The sequence below is a fragment of the Echeneis naucrates genome, unplaced genomic scaffold, assembly GCF_900963305.1.
Source record: "Echeneis naucrates unplaced genomic scaffold, fEcheNa1.1, whole genome shotgun sequence".
In the NCBI taxonomy this organism is placed as follows: domain Eukaryota; kingdom Metazoa; phylum Chordata; class Actinopteri; order Carangiformes; family Echeneidae; genus Echeneis; species Echeneis naucrates.
In genome coordinates, this window is record NW_021780167.1 from 1,090,387 (window position 1) to 1,105,348 (window position 14,962).

The window sequence follows — 14,962 nt, forward strand, 5'->3', positions numbered from 1 at the left end:
AGAACGGAAGGCCGTAGAGGCAGTTTTTTGCAATTTCTGCCTCTTTTTGTATCACTGAAATTAAAGCTTTATAACTACAACAGTATTAATGAATGAAATGAAAGAAAACATTTGTCCCTTTACATCAATTGACTTCAAATATTGAATTGTCAAAAAACCAAAGTGACATTTCAAAATCTTAGTTATAAAACAGGTTGAATTTTACATATATGGATCAAACACTCCCTGTCCACATGTGTACCAAATTTTAGGTTCATATGTGACACCACTGAGGCACTTTTGAGTTTTTACCAAACAGTGTCCTTTGGCCATCTCCAGTCTGCCAAACCGATCCAAAATGGTCCAAATTGGCTAAAATGCACACTGCAACCTTTCCTTTTTTCCTTTTCAACAGATAACCTTTTGGGGCCAATCACAAACATGGTTACTTTTAGAAGCACCAGTTACATAAGTAAAATGCCATATGAACATTTCATTTATGGGGAGAATATTCGGTGTCCAAAACCAGAAGTAAACCCACAACTATTAGTGATGGCTTAAATTATTAATTCCCCATGTTGGTATAAAAAGATGACAATGACAAAAATGATGATAAAAATCAATGAAAAACAGAGTAAAAGAGAACTCCAGGCCGACAGCATTGCCTGTGTGCGTCACTGTGTGTGTCTCATGCGGCTCAACTCCGGTTACACAGCGCTTATTTGGGGTGAAAAGTTTTCCCAATCAGAGACGGTTATGCATCACAAAAAGATGAGCAGTCTGACAGACCTTTAAATTAGCATTAGCACAGAGGGGAAAGATGACAAAACGATGGATAAAACTGAACCACGGATTATTGTTGGGCACATCTTCAGCTTTAAAATGAGGACAAGCTTGTTAATTTATTCAGTAATGACTTCAGACTTTTTTTCTTTTTTGTGAGCAGGCTTGTTGAAAATGAAATAAACTCCATTTTTGTTCTTCGTTTTTGTTTTCTATGACAGTATACAATTTTTGGTGGTGAAAGAAACGGTGTAAAGATGGTACACATATGTTTACACTAACTTTGTTGTTGACGTGACGCCTGTCAGAATAATGTATATAAGTTATCCCACGTTTGCTTAAAGTTACATGTATTAAAGTGTGGAAAATTACTGGCGTGCTGTAGTGTGAAGAAGAAGAAGATACACAACTCATTCTGCACAGATAAGATTAACCAGGTCACGCAGACCTTGAGACAGAATGTGTCGTCCTCTGTGTATTCAAAATAAGAGGTAACCACTCCTATGTAACAAGGATAACCTAAAGAAATAAAAAGAGAGGAAACGGAAGGACGAACTCAGAGCGTGTTGGAGATTGTAACTGAGTACGTCTCTGACCGTTCTCCTCGCGAGTAAAATAACATCAGTTGTAGTTGTCTTTCTTTCCTAATGCAATTGAGAATGTTCTAGGTTGTTTGAACCTGACAACGCCGCATTGACATTTTCATGAAACCTAGGGGGACTGAGTGAACAGGTTAAAGGATCTCTGAAATATTAGAGATAAGACACTTTCTCTCCCATTGAGCACTTATTTTCCCAAATGCATAGTTTGGAGGTGTGAAGGCCGACCTTTGTCACTGGGGAAGGTGGGTCCGGTCTGAAAGTCAGTACACTTGTAGCACACACAGTCATGACAGACATACTCAAATTTCAGCCTGCTGGTTCAAGTCTAAAGTCTCAGTCACAACAGATAGAGACAATCACACAAAATCATGTTAGGTATAAACCACCATGGTTTATACTTCACAGCGCTCCTATGAACGTTTCCTCAAGATTCAGACTGCTAGACAAGCGTCGCCTGAATGCAACTGTCCTCCAGAGAGAAGATCCTCTCAGGACCGCATCAACAACATCCACCGTCCAGTTGGCAGTCAGATGACCACAAACAGGCCAAACGAGATGTTGCCCAGACCCAGGCAAGTTTGAAGGAATGTCTTCAGCCCAGTTGACTGAGAAGGAGCAGACTATGGAGAAGTGGAGGAAGGAGAGAGACACTCTGGTAGATTTGGAAGTCCAGCTGCAGGACTTCTCTGTCTATGTTTAGGTCTATAGAAACTGTGTCTGTCCCCCGAACACCTAAATTTAGAAAAGTTAATAAACCCAAATTAAACAGAAGAGGAGCTAAAATCAACAACTAAACTGAAATCAAAATTGCCACATATTCAGTCTCAAATAACACTGCGATCAAATGTGGACTGGTGAACATTTGATCACTATCATGGAAATCCCTACTAGTTAATGATCTCATCGCTGATCATCATCATTGATTTGTTTTGTATAGCAGAAACCTGGCTGCAGCAGGATGAGTATGTTGGTCTTAACGAATTTCCTTGTCCCTCGTGCCACAGGTTGGGGGGGGTGGCATATTTCAGTCAAACTTACTAATCAACCCGAGACCAAAATCTGGCTGCAGGTCTTTTGAAAGCCTCACTCTTAGTCTTTCTTTCTGACTGCCCCCCTCTGGTTTGTTGAAACAATGGATGTTCTTCTTATGACCCCCCCATTTCAACACCTGAATCTCCTGCTCCAGCTCTGCCGCCGTCCATCATGATCTCTGAATGGGTAGGGGCCCCGGAGTGTCATGATGGAGATCCTAAACTGTGTGGTCCTTTCCTGACCTCCTGCTCAATGCTCTTCAGTCTGCAGCCATATTAGTTTACCTCTGAGGAAGCCAAGGTGGCATACGTCATTAGCAACCTTATGTGCAGAGCTCTCCTCTGGAGAACAGGGAGAGGGAGAGGCAGACTCCTGCCTGTGAAGGACAAGCTTGTTTCCTACCCTCTACCCTCCACACTTGATGGACTCAAAGAGCTTACCGCATCTCCCTCACCCCGGCAGTTCAAACTCTCAAGACCGAAGACCGTCTCAAGCTTATTAAGTTGCCTGGTGGGCTTCTCCAATTCTTTCAAGACCTCATTGTGCTTCTGAAGGTAGCTGGTGAATTCCTTTGGGGAACACATGTTCCTCATCATTACATCACAGATTCTCTGGTAGCCTTTGACATGAGCATTAGAGGCCCCCTCCCAGAGAGCCAGTATCTGGTCTAACTCCTTGAGGAATCCTCGGTGGAACTCATAGATGGGATCAATGTTGGAGAAGAGGAGCCTCATCAGCAGGGTTGTAAATTCATTTTTTTGATCACCATCCAATGTGGTTGGTGACTCTCTAAAGTTGCCAGCCAAACTAATTTCTGAATGAAATGTCTTCAGAGCTCTTTGAACTGATTTCTTCAGAGCCCTCATCCAAATCAGAGCCACTCTCAGTCCCTTTAGTTTGGCGTTTGTGCACAAACTCAGGCCTGCGTGAGTGAAAACTGTCAGCATGCCAGATGTCAATGGCTTTGCTGGGATCAAAGTTTTTGATGTCAGGTGAGCACAACAGGGTTTTAAGGAGGTCAGAGAGGGTCTCACCTTTCAGGCGGGACCGCCAGTCACTCTTTACCTGCTTCATAACACTGAACCCTCTCTCACAGTCAGCTGTAGTTGCAGGGATGGTGAGGAGAGCATCAAAAAGATCAACGTCAACAAACGGATGGCACAGCATTCTGTTCACAGGAGGCCAGGTCCTCTCAAAGGTTCCTGTAGCAGGATCAGACAGACAGTAAGCGTTAGGCACTAGGGAAAAAAAAAAAAAAAAAAAAAAAAAAAAAACTTTAACTCTGCTCTTAGCATCTGCCAGGGGTACAAATGACCGAGACCGAGTTAAAATTTATTTTAACCCGCATTTGGCGGGTTGGCGGGTGTGAATTAGAACCGTGGTCATCAGGCCTTCAGTCCTGTCATTTTCTTTGATCACAGCGCTGCAGAACCACACAGCGGAAAGAGGCTTAAAAAGTGGAACCACACTGAAGAGGTTGGAATATAATCACTTCATTTTGGGGCTCATTTACAGTCACCAATGTACCAGTGGTGTGAAGGACTGTGCTAGACCAGTTGTGTAAAGGGCCATATTGAGTGGCATAAAGGATTAAAAAGACTAGATCAGAAAAAACTACCAAAACTATTTTGCACAAATACTTGACATCACTAGTTGTCTGTCTATTAACCTCACATCCATTTGGTAAAGCATGTTTATTTCCAAATTCCCTATTTGATATGTAGAATTGGCTAAATTGTGAGGACAAAACCTTTTCAGAACAGTTCTTCATCATTTTTCTTAGTTGTGGTGATTTTTCTCTGTTTCTCCTGTTTCTACTGCCATCTGACTGCTATTGATGCAAGAAGCAGATGTTTCTAGAGACCAGGTTCTATTCAACCCCCTCTGACTGTGAGAACTGCAAACTTTCTAAGCTCGTTTTCAGATACATTCAAATGTCGGGATACAGAGCAAAATAAATAAATAAAAACCCGTCTTTACAATATGAAAAACTAAACTTCCAATGAGTATTTACCTTTCCTCTCAGGTTAAAAGTAACCCACGGTGTAGTGCATGACAAAATTCACTGTCAACTGAATTCAAGGTTTAAAATTGCTCTGCTTACTGACCTGGAAAAGTCATTCTTAGGGACTCGCATCAGGATGACAAACAACAGCACTACCGGCACCAGTGAGTTGATGATCTCCAGTGTTTTGGGGAAGAATGAGTAGTCTCTGAGGCTGAGTAACAGTCAGGCTTCCTCCACCCACTGCTGCACCTACCCCTTCCCCCAGGGGAACAGGTTTGACGTCTTTTACTGAGACATTGGCAAAGATCATTGAGTTGCCATTGTATTCGACGAGTCCTCAAACCCACCTGGAGAAGGTGAGAAGAAAGCAGGAAGGAGGGAGAGAAGAAACAGAAGACGGAACGGGTTTCAACAGAAACCTTTCATAAAACTTCACATCTCCCTCGGTGTGTTTACCTTGTGACTGTGACGCAGGAAGCCACTCTCCTCAATGTATCCCACAAATCCCCAGACAGGAATGTCATCCAGGACAAATTCAAAGTAGTATAGTTCCTCAATGGCCTCTCGGAGCTGGTCCACCTAACACACAAAACATACCATGGATCACATTCCTACTTTTTGAAGACTCAATTTCCCTTTTTCAAAATGTAGACTGATGACAAACAGTACAGCCAATTTAAAATCAGGTTACTTCATTCTTATAAAAGAGCCGTGTGTAATGAGTTTAGTTCAAATGTCCTCAAACCTGTTTCTCTGACAGGGTTTTTTTCTCCACATTCTCCCTGAACCGGATGTGATACAATGACTCTGCCATCCTGTCACCTTCCAGCACTTCTCCTAACCTCAAGGACTTGTGGTGTACCTGAAGAAGTGCCAGTGTAGGACTTATTTGAAAGCAGCACAACTGATGAGATGGGGAAGTCAAAACAGCACCTAATGCTATTACAGCAGACTGACCTTCTCTGGCCTGCAAACAGGCAGGGTGTAGTAGTGATATGTCTCCTGAGGATTATGATAAGGGCCTACTGTGTTGACATACAGCGTTAAATTGTCAGCCTGCTCAACGAGCTCAAGACTAAGATGCAGTGCAGTCACTTGTCAGGAATCTTCCACACTGCGTAACCTTTGCTGTAAAGATGGACAGGTGAGATTTAAAGAGAATTGTCTGACCAGAGACACAGGCTCAGTTCAGTGGCTGTCTCAAATGACAAAGAACTTCAGTTCACACCTGCAATTAAATGTGTCTCCAGGTACTATTTGTGATCGGACGGATCTCAAATCCCTATTTCAATGCAAATAATTTTAACAAGCCTTCGATGTTTAGGTCAGTTTGGGCTTTGGTTTTCCATTTAGTTTTTACATTACATGTTCATTTTGTAATACATTTTCAGTGCCTATTTGTATTTTCACTGCGGTTATTTTATGTCTAATTCTGTAAATTCATGTTAAACACTACTTTGAGACATTGTTCACGGCTAAAGAATGTTGAATAAAAATTTGGTGGTGAAAAATGGTTTTTGTGCTAATTTCAGAGCAGTTAAAACAGACCGGTCAATTTTGACCGGGAACACTAAAGTAAGGGCCGGGAGGTGAACACGACCGGAGGGTTAATAGATAGGTCTCGTGAATATGTATCACAAATGTTGTTCATCCATGACTTTTTCAGATAAGACAATGGAAACCTAAGAAAACCCAGGCCCCTGAGCCTTTGTAACCAGTCATCTTTCTGATTTGAGACAAATGAACTCCAGGTCTAACTGTATTCATAACAATGCACAGTAAATGTGCCTTTAAGACCTCACAGTTGCAGTACTTGCATGCAAGTTTCCACAGTGAAGGATATAAAGTCTTTTGTGCCACTCAGTACTTCAGGGGATCCTCTGCTCTTGTCAGAATTTGTTCTTTCAAATATCTCTGACACAGACAGTAAGACAATGAATGACTGAATAAAACAACTGATGTTTCAACAGTAATCAACATGCGTACCTCTGGATCTCCACTGCTGGTGCGGTGCTGAGACTCTACATAGTTGTCCAGTAAAGCCCACAAGTTGTAATTGTCTTCACCAGCACTGGCAGATGTTGTTGCAGTCTGCCGACCCATCAATAAGACTGGCACACTCTCGTGTCAGCCTTTCTACAGCAGCCTGAGCATTGCTTTGATTAGTAAAGCCAGCCTGTTTAAACCGTGGATCCAAGATGGTGGCCACAGACAGGGAGTTCACTTTTTCCAAGCCACTGAATTTTTCATTCAAATTAGTTTTCAAATGGTTGGAGAGCGTGGCACCAATACACAGTAAGCGTGTTGCGTCATTTCCGGCCACTGGCGGTTGTGCTCTCTGCTGTGCTCCGTGTCATCTCGTGTGTTGTTTCCACTGTTCTTCTGCTACTATTTCCTAAGTCACTCGATTAATCAGCAGCCCCGGTTCACCTCCAACAGGTTCTCCCCTCTCAGCGACACACCCGCTGGAAAGCCGACTCCAGTGAAGGTGATTCTATTCTGAGGAACGTGAAGTTAGCGACACTGGCGGCCATAGTGAAGTGTATCCTGGGGGCCACAGTGAAGTGTATCCTGGGGGCCACAGTGAAGTGTATCCTGGGGGCCACAGTGAAGTGTATCCTGGGGGCCATAGTGAAGTGTATCCTGGGGGCCACAGTGAAGTGTATCCGGGGGCCACAGTGAAGTGTATCCTGGGGGCCATAGTGAAGTGTATCCTGGGGGCCACAGTGAAGTATATCCCGGGGGCCACAGTGAAGTGTATCCGGGGGCCAGAGCAGGCGACATCCAGTCTTATCTGAAACTGCTGGCTAAAGGTAAACGGAAATATCCTAATATTGTTATTAACGTCGGCAGTAACGACACCCGACTTCGCCAGTCACAAAAGTCACAAAAATTAATGTGGAATCGGTGTGTACTTTTGCTAAAACGATGTCGGACACTGTAGTTTTCTCCGGCCCCCTCCCCAATCGGACCAGTGATGACATGTACAGCCGCATGTCGTCATTTAACCGCTGGCTGTCGAGGTGGTGTCCCGAAAACAACGTGGGCTACATAGATAACTGGAAGTCTTTCTGGGGGAGACCTGGTCTAATTAGGAGAGATGGTGTCCATCCCACCGTGGACGGGGCCGCTCTCATTTCTAGGAATATGGCCGATTTTATTAGAAATTCAAAACCCTGACAATCCCGGGTCAAGACCAGGAGGCAGAGCCGCAGTTTAACACGCTCCTCTGCGCCTCAGTCAGAGCGGTCACCTGCTGAGAATAGAATAGAGTCTCTGTCTATGTTTAGGTCTATAGAAACTGTGTCTGTCCCCCGACCACCTAAATTTAGAAAAGTTAAAAAACCCAAATTAAACAGAACAGGAGCTAAAAACAAAAACCTAACTGAAATTAAAACAGCCACAAAGTCAGTCTCAAATAACACTGTGATCAAATGTGGACTGTTGAACATTCGATCATTATCATCAAAATCTCTACTAGTTAACGATCTCATAGCTGATCACCATATTGATTTATTTTGTATAACTGAAACGTGGCTGCAGCAGGATGAGTATGTTAGCATTAATGAAGCTACACCCCCCCATGTTAACTTTCATATCCCTGTACCACAGGTCGAGGAGGGGGGGTGGCTGCAATATTTCAGTCAAGCCTATTAATCAACCCCAGACCAAAATCTGGCTGCAGGTCTTTTGAAAGCCTCACTCTTAGTCTTTCCCACTCGGACTGGAAAGGTGAAAAACCAGTTCTGTTAGTTACAGTATACCGTCCACCTGGTCCGTACTCAGAATTCCTATCAGAGTTTTCTGAGTTTATATCAGAGTTAGTACTCAGTACAGATAAAATCATTATTCTGGGAGATTTCAATATACATGTTGATGTAGAAAGCGACAGCCTTAGTTCTGGGTTTCTTTCCCTACTAGACTCAATTGGCTTTTCCCAGCATGTGAATGAACCCATTCACTTCTACAATCACATCCTTGATCTTGTTCTAACATTTGGCACTGAAATTGACAAGTTAACAATTCTTCCCCAAAATTGTCTCCTGTCTGACCATTACCTTATTACATTTGAGTTTACTTTAATGGGCTCCACAGCATTGAGGAATAAACTCAGCTAGCTCTCACTCTCTTGCTTTGTGTAATTAAACTTTGGCAAAAGCCGCCAATAATTCTCTGCATCTGGTACACGGGTTGATAAAACACAGTCAGTCATCTGTCTCACACTTAAAGCAGAAAATCAAAGAGTGCAGGTTAGCTCACTTCATAAAACACAATAAAGTGTACATATAAAGGAGCTACATTTCTCATTAAGAGTAACAAAAACTGCTCATGAATTGTTACATGAAGGTAATTCCTAAAAAATAATATGGTGCACTTACCAGAGGGACTGCAAGGCTTAATTGCTGCTACACCACAGGGTGTGCAGCCTTAATCCACTGGGTTGTTGCATTCATGGACCCTTGGAAAAGCTGTGGTGGAATGTAACCAAGTACAAACTCTGTTTTCTTAAGTAGATTTAGTTATGGATACTGTTACATTTTACAGTAAACATCTAATTATTAAACTGAACGGTAAGTTGCCACAGATCAGTCCGTGTATATGTGTATATAGATAGATAGATAGATAGATAGATAGATAGATAGATAGATAGATAGATAGATAGATAGATAGATAGATAGATAGATACTTTATTTATCCCAGACTGGGAAATTGCAGTGTAACAGCAGCATTACACATAGGGAATAAAATATATAACATGAATGCATCTGGGTGTTCAGTCAGTAGTTTGGCAGCGGTGGGTTAGTTAGAGTTCCCATCGCTGAAGCAGACTTAAAGAAAGTGAGCCTGATGCAGTTGACCTTTTGATTGACTCCCTTAAAGCTGTTCTTCAGATAAACTATGACTTCAGCTTTCAGTTTAAAGATCCTAACTTGGACAACGAACTGTGCAGTCTGACAGAGATATCAGAGCTGCCTGAGCGACCTTCCCTTAAAATCATTCCATTGTTTACTCTTTTGTGCCACTAGGAGGAGATACCCAGAAGTGAATGCTTCTGTCAGGTGTAAACAAAGGCAGGGCACATATGTAACAGACTAAAGACACACTAAAGAGAAACAACGTGTTGCAATCTCTATTTATTTTGCAATTAGGCTAATATAAAATGGCTAACTGCTTTATATATAAGGTAAGGAGAGAGAGAGTAAAGATGACAATAGACAGGAGACCACAGCAGCCATTTTGACAGGAAATAGCAGCAGTGACATGAATTAGGGTTCAGTTCTTTTAAGAGTGGTAGAGTCTGAACAGGTAGTTAACATGAACAACACCAGGACCCTGGCTCTGTTAGACCTTCATTAATACCTGTGTTTACCCTCCAATGTAATGTCAGAATGACTGCTGTGAATAAGGCCTTTCCTTTGAATGAATTCAGGTGTCCAGGCAGCCTCCTCTTGGTCCTGTAGATTAAAGATGTAGTACACTGAGAACAGAGCAGCAAATGTTGGTTGGGTGCCCTCACATAGGACAGGCTATGGCCCAGCTTGTTCATGGGGAAAAGAGGAGGAACATAAAATAAAAGGAACTAAAAGGTATTTATTTTCAGACGTTTATATACAAAACTCATTTTGTTTATGGAAAAATGTGTCACAAAAGGAGGACTCCAACAGAGCACAGGTGCTTCAAAATCAAACTAAACAACAACAATGACCAAAAAAAACCAAAAAAAAAACAAGGACAATAAAAACCAATTTAACTAGTTGGACAGCAGAACAGCAAAATTTAAACAAATCCTGAGTCACCAAAGACACAGCCACCATCAGGGGTATAACAAACCAAAGGTGGCGTGGGGTTATGAAGATTATACAAAAAAAGTAAAAATAAAAAAACACAGGCTTAGCACTATTCCAAAACTGTCAAAACTTGGCTCACAATCAGCAAATCACAATCCTGGACAAATGGAGAGAGAGAGAGAGAGAGAGAGGCGAGCTGCAGACACCACAGCAGTCGTTCTGAATGCCAAGAGGTCTGCTGGTCGGAGTCAAAGGGCAGAGCAGAGGCAGGCTGGGAGACACACAGCACGAGTTGATCAGAACATTAGAATACAGCCCTGTTGGCCCTGTGATGGACTGGAGACTGGTGTCCCTCCATGTCTCATTGTCTCAGCGTTACAGAAGTCCACTGTGAGTCTCTGTCCCTCCACAGTGCACAGGGACAAACTGACAGTGAAATAATAATAATTTTAACACTCACCAGCCTCAGCCTTCAGTTTTCCTGCTTCTGCTCTGACAAGTTCAAACGGAGGTTGAACTCTGAACACCTTTCCTCTCAGCTGCTGCAGTTACTGGAAGACACATGGCCCTGTGTGGGTTAGGGTTAGGGTGTGTATGTGTTTCCTCTGATATGGGTGTTACTGTGCCTCATGTCTCCCTTCTTCATTTTTAGACATGTAAGAGGAAGAGGAAGAGGAAGAGAGGAAGGAAGAGACTCGATAAACTGATAAAGAAGGCCAGCTCTGTCTTGGGTTGCCCCTTTGAATCAGTGCAGGTGGTGGGAGAGAGGAGGATGATAGCAAAGCTGTCATCAATGATGGACAATGCCTCCCACCCCACGCAGGACACCATCAGTGCACTGTGCAGCTCCTTCAGTCAGTGATTGAAGGAGAGATATCGTAGGTCCTTCCTTCCTGCTGCTGTCAGACTGTTTAATGACCAGGACTGACCCCCCCAGTAGACCACACACTGTAATACACTAATACTGTGCAATATTCTTCTAACTACCCAGGTGCAACTGCTGCTATGTGTAGCACTACTTGCTATTGTGTGTCTCTGTTTGTTTGCTTGTTTGTTTGTTTCTCGCTGCTGTAACAATTTCTCCATTGTGGGACGATAAAAAAAAAAAATCTAATCTAACTCTTTGGAGTTGACAGTGGGTCCAAACCAAAGGAACGATATAAAATTATGTATCAGGAAGACGCAGCCTCACTGAGTCTCCATTTCAACTTGTGTGGACTTCAAACTATATAGTTGTTAAACCTGGCTGATAGGCTGAGTAATAAACAGACTTTTAATAAGCAATCTACGCCATGCTTGGTGCCCCCTTTCCTTTTGGTGGAAAAATGCACCACAAAAGCTACAAAATAACAGAGAGGCAGGCAGGCAAACCAAACAGAACGACATATGGTGAGGGACATGAGCAGCGGCTGCCACTTTTTGCCCCATTCCAAATCTTACACAGTATTACGTCCTGCAGCTGGACCTCCAAAGCTACCAGAGTGTCTCTCTCCTTCCTCCACTTCTCCATAGTCTGCTCCTTCTCAGTCAACTGGGCTGACAGACATTCCTTCAAACTTGCCTGGGTCTGGGCAACATCTCGTTTGGCCTGTTTGTGGTCATCTGGTGGTGTTACGGCCGCGGCCGTATTCGGGGGACCTTTGTCTTTCCCTGTGTATATTTGTGTGTGTGGTTGTGTTGTGTCCTGTCTCGTTCGCCTATTGTTGCAGTCTGACCCTGCGAGAAGGGATGCCCGTGACGTCACCGGGATCTCCTGGGAGTGTTCCGCCTTTTTCTCCCGCTGCAAGCCATCTCCCTTGATCAGCTGGCCCCGCCCTTCGTCTCCACCCCGAGTATAAAAGAACTGTCAGTTGGTTGTTGGTGGCGATCTGTGTTGCCCGTATGCAGACTCGCCTCCGCGCTGTGTACCTGCGCTTGTGTGACTGTGATAATTAATCTGAGCCGAGTGAACAATGTGAAGAGCTAAGGGTGTGTTTTTGGTTGGCTGGCGTAGAGTCAAGTGCAGCTCTGTTTGAGATCTGGTGTTTTGTTGTTTTGTTTTTCTTTTGTTAGCTGCTCGTGGTTTTTTTTGTGTTAACTGCATTATTGGGTGGCTTTGTTTTCTTGTGCCGCCACTCTTTTTGGTTACCCTGTTTACTTTGGTTAATAAATAACTTTATTTTACCCTTAACATCGTGGGGTTTATGTTACTTACCTTTCCCCTAATGAGCTGGTTGTAACATAAATGGGGGCTCGTTCGGGTAAAGCGAATGATTAGAGGTCTTGGGGCCGAAACGATCTCAACCTATTCTCAAAAAGAGCTGCACTTGACTCTAACCAAAAGCCAAACAAAAACACACCCTTAGCTCTTCACATTGTTGACAAGGAAATTAAAAAAAAAAAAAAAATTCTCAAGGAGCGGGTTCAAAACAGGTAACACTAGTGTTCTAGTTAATGATGAACTGATGCTCTCTTTTCTAAATCTACCTGCTAAATCTCAGACGAGGAAATCATGCAGAAGCTTGAGGGATGGGGTGTAGCAGACGGGACGAGATTTTTAAAAGTCAAATTTAATCCTTACCATATTCAGTAAGGTTTGAAACAGCAATACTTTACAGTCATTCATGACAGACAGCCGGCCTTAACCTCCTCCCAGGTTCTCTGTCAGCAGGGGAAATCAGACAGTGACTCGGAGATGGACGTCGCCACTATTCAGAGCATCAGGAAGCAGCACACCTCTAACACAACCTCTAGAACAAAGAAAAAGAACAATGAATAAACTCCTTTTTTTATATCAATGTTGCTGCTGCACTCCTAAACATCAATGGTCTCCGCACTGGTGGCAGGATGAATAATATATTAAGCAATCCAGCCTGCGGTGTGCTATGTCTCCAAGAGACTAGATGGGATGAGGACATCTTAAAAGCAGCAGCCAAGATATATAAAGGGAAAATGCATTATAATAATGGCACTAATAAATCATGTGGAATAGCCACTCTAATAAATACCAATACTATAGAAAAAAGCATATTAATATATAAAGATAATAAAGGCAGAATACTAATTATAGATATCATAGTAAACAATAGTACCTTTAGAATAATTCATATTTATGCCAATAGCTGTGAAAAGGAGAGGAAAGAACTGTTTAACAAATTAGGGAGATGGATAAATACTAGAACAATAATCATAGAAGATTTTAAGACAGTTTTACAAAATCTGATGTCTCGATAAACAACGTATATAAAAATGATATAAGTAGAACCACATTATATGATCTAATGAATAAGTATAAGCTATTAGATGTATGGTGAATACAAAATCAACTAAAAAGACAATTCTCCAGGAGGCAGGTGGTCAAAGGAAAACTCAGACAGTCTAGAATAGACCTTTGTCTGGCTGCAGCTGATATGATTAAAGAAATGAATAAAGTAACATATACTTTTAATTCTTGGAGTGACCACGCCACAGTAGTGTGTCAGCTGGGGACAGTGGGTGAGATCAGGGGAGGAGGCACCTGGTGTCTCATAGCTGAACCAGCATATATCAAAAAAATTAAAAAACTACTAAATTATGCAAGAACAGAAATGCAACTAGATAATAATCATATAGAAAAATGGGATAGTATAAAGGGAAGAATTAAAAGAGCAAGTATTCATTTTAGCAAAGAGAAAAGATGGAAAGAAAAACAGGAAGAACAAAACATCAGAAAGAAACTAGAAGAAGAACTGATATTACTAGATAACCAAAGAAACAGAGACTGTGGAAAGTATGAATTATATGAAAAACTATTAAATAATATAGAAAGGAAAAAGTGCAAAGGGGCAGCAATTACATGTAGATTCCAAAATATAGTTGAAGGGGAAAAATGTACAGCGTTTTTCTTGGGGCTGGAAAAACAACAACAGAATAAAACCATAATAGAAGAGCTGAAAGACAAAGACAATAGCATCCATAAAGACAAGATAAAAGATAAAAATAGTTGAAATCATAACAGAATACTACGAGAACCTGTTCAAAGAAGAAGGCAGCGATAAAAGGAAAACTGAAGAAATAATCATAAATGAGATGGAGTTGGTAGCAGTCCGGGGAAGTTGTGGAAAAGCCAGTGTTGAAGGAAAAGTTGTGAGTGGACCAGGATGAGGACCAAACGTAGAATCAGCAGTTGGAGCAGGAAGAGGAGAAACAAGGTAAGTATCAGATGAGGAGGGGGCTTGCTGTTCTTAAGACTCGGTGCTGATATTGCTGGAGGAGGTCGTGGAGGAGGAGTGGAGGTGCCAACCGATCTATTGCAGACGGATGGAGGTGCAGGAGGTCTGGGAGGTGGAGTGGAGGTTGAGACGGATTTGGTCTCCACCTGTTACACAGGTAAGTTTTGGTTCTGGGTTGTGGGGGGAGTTTTTTTTATTATTTTTGTATGTTGTGCTTGTGGAACGTGGTATGGGATTTTTGTCTGAGAGTTTGACCAGAATGATGGCCTCAGTCTGTTCAATGGTGTCTGTTTTTAAACAATGGCCAAGTCTCCTCTTGGCCCAGGTAGAAGCAATCTGAAAGGGGCCATGCCAGTCAAAATCTTTAAATGTCATTCATTTGTCAATCTCTATTTCCAAAATATGATTGTAATGTTCCTTGAGTAATAGGAGGGTGGTGTGCTCCCAGTTCCTGGCGTTGCCCTGAATGAGGAGGCTTGTGGACTCTGTGGGAGCCGCTGGCCTGATGAATGCGGCCAGAGTCTCAGTCATGCGGCTGATTGTGGGTGGGACAACCTCCGCCGACACATTGATAAGGTG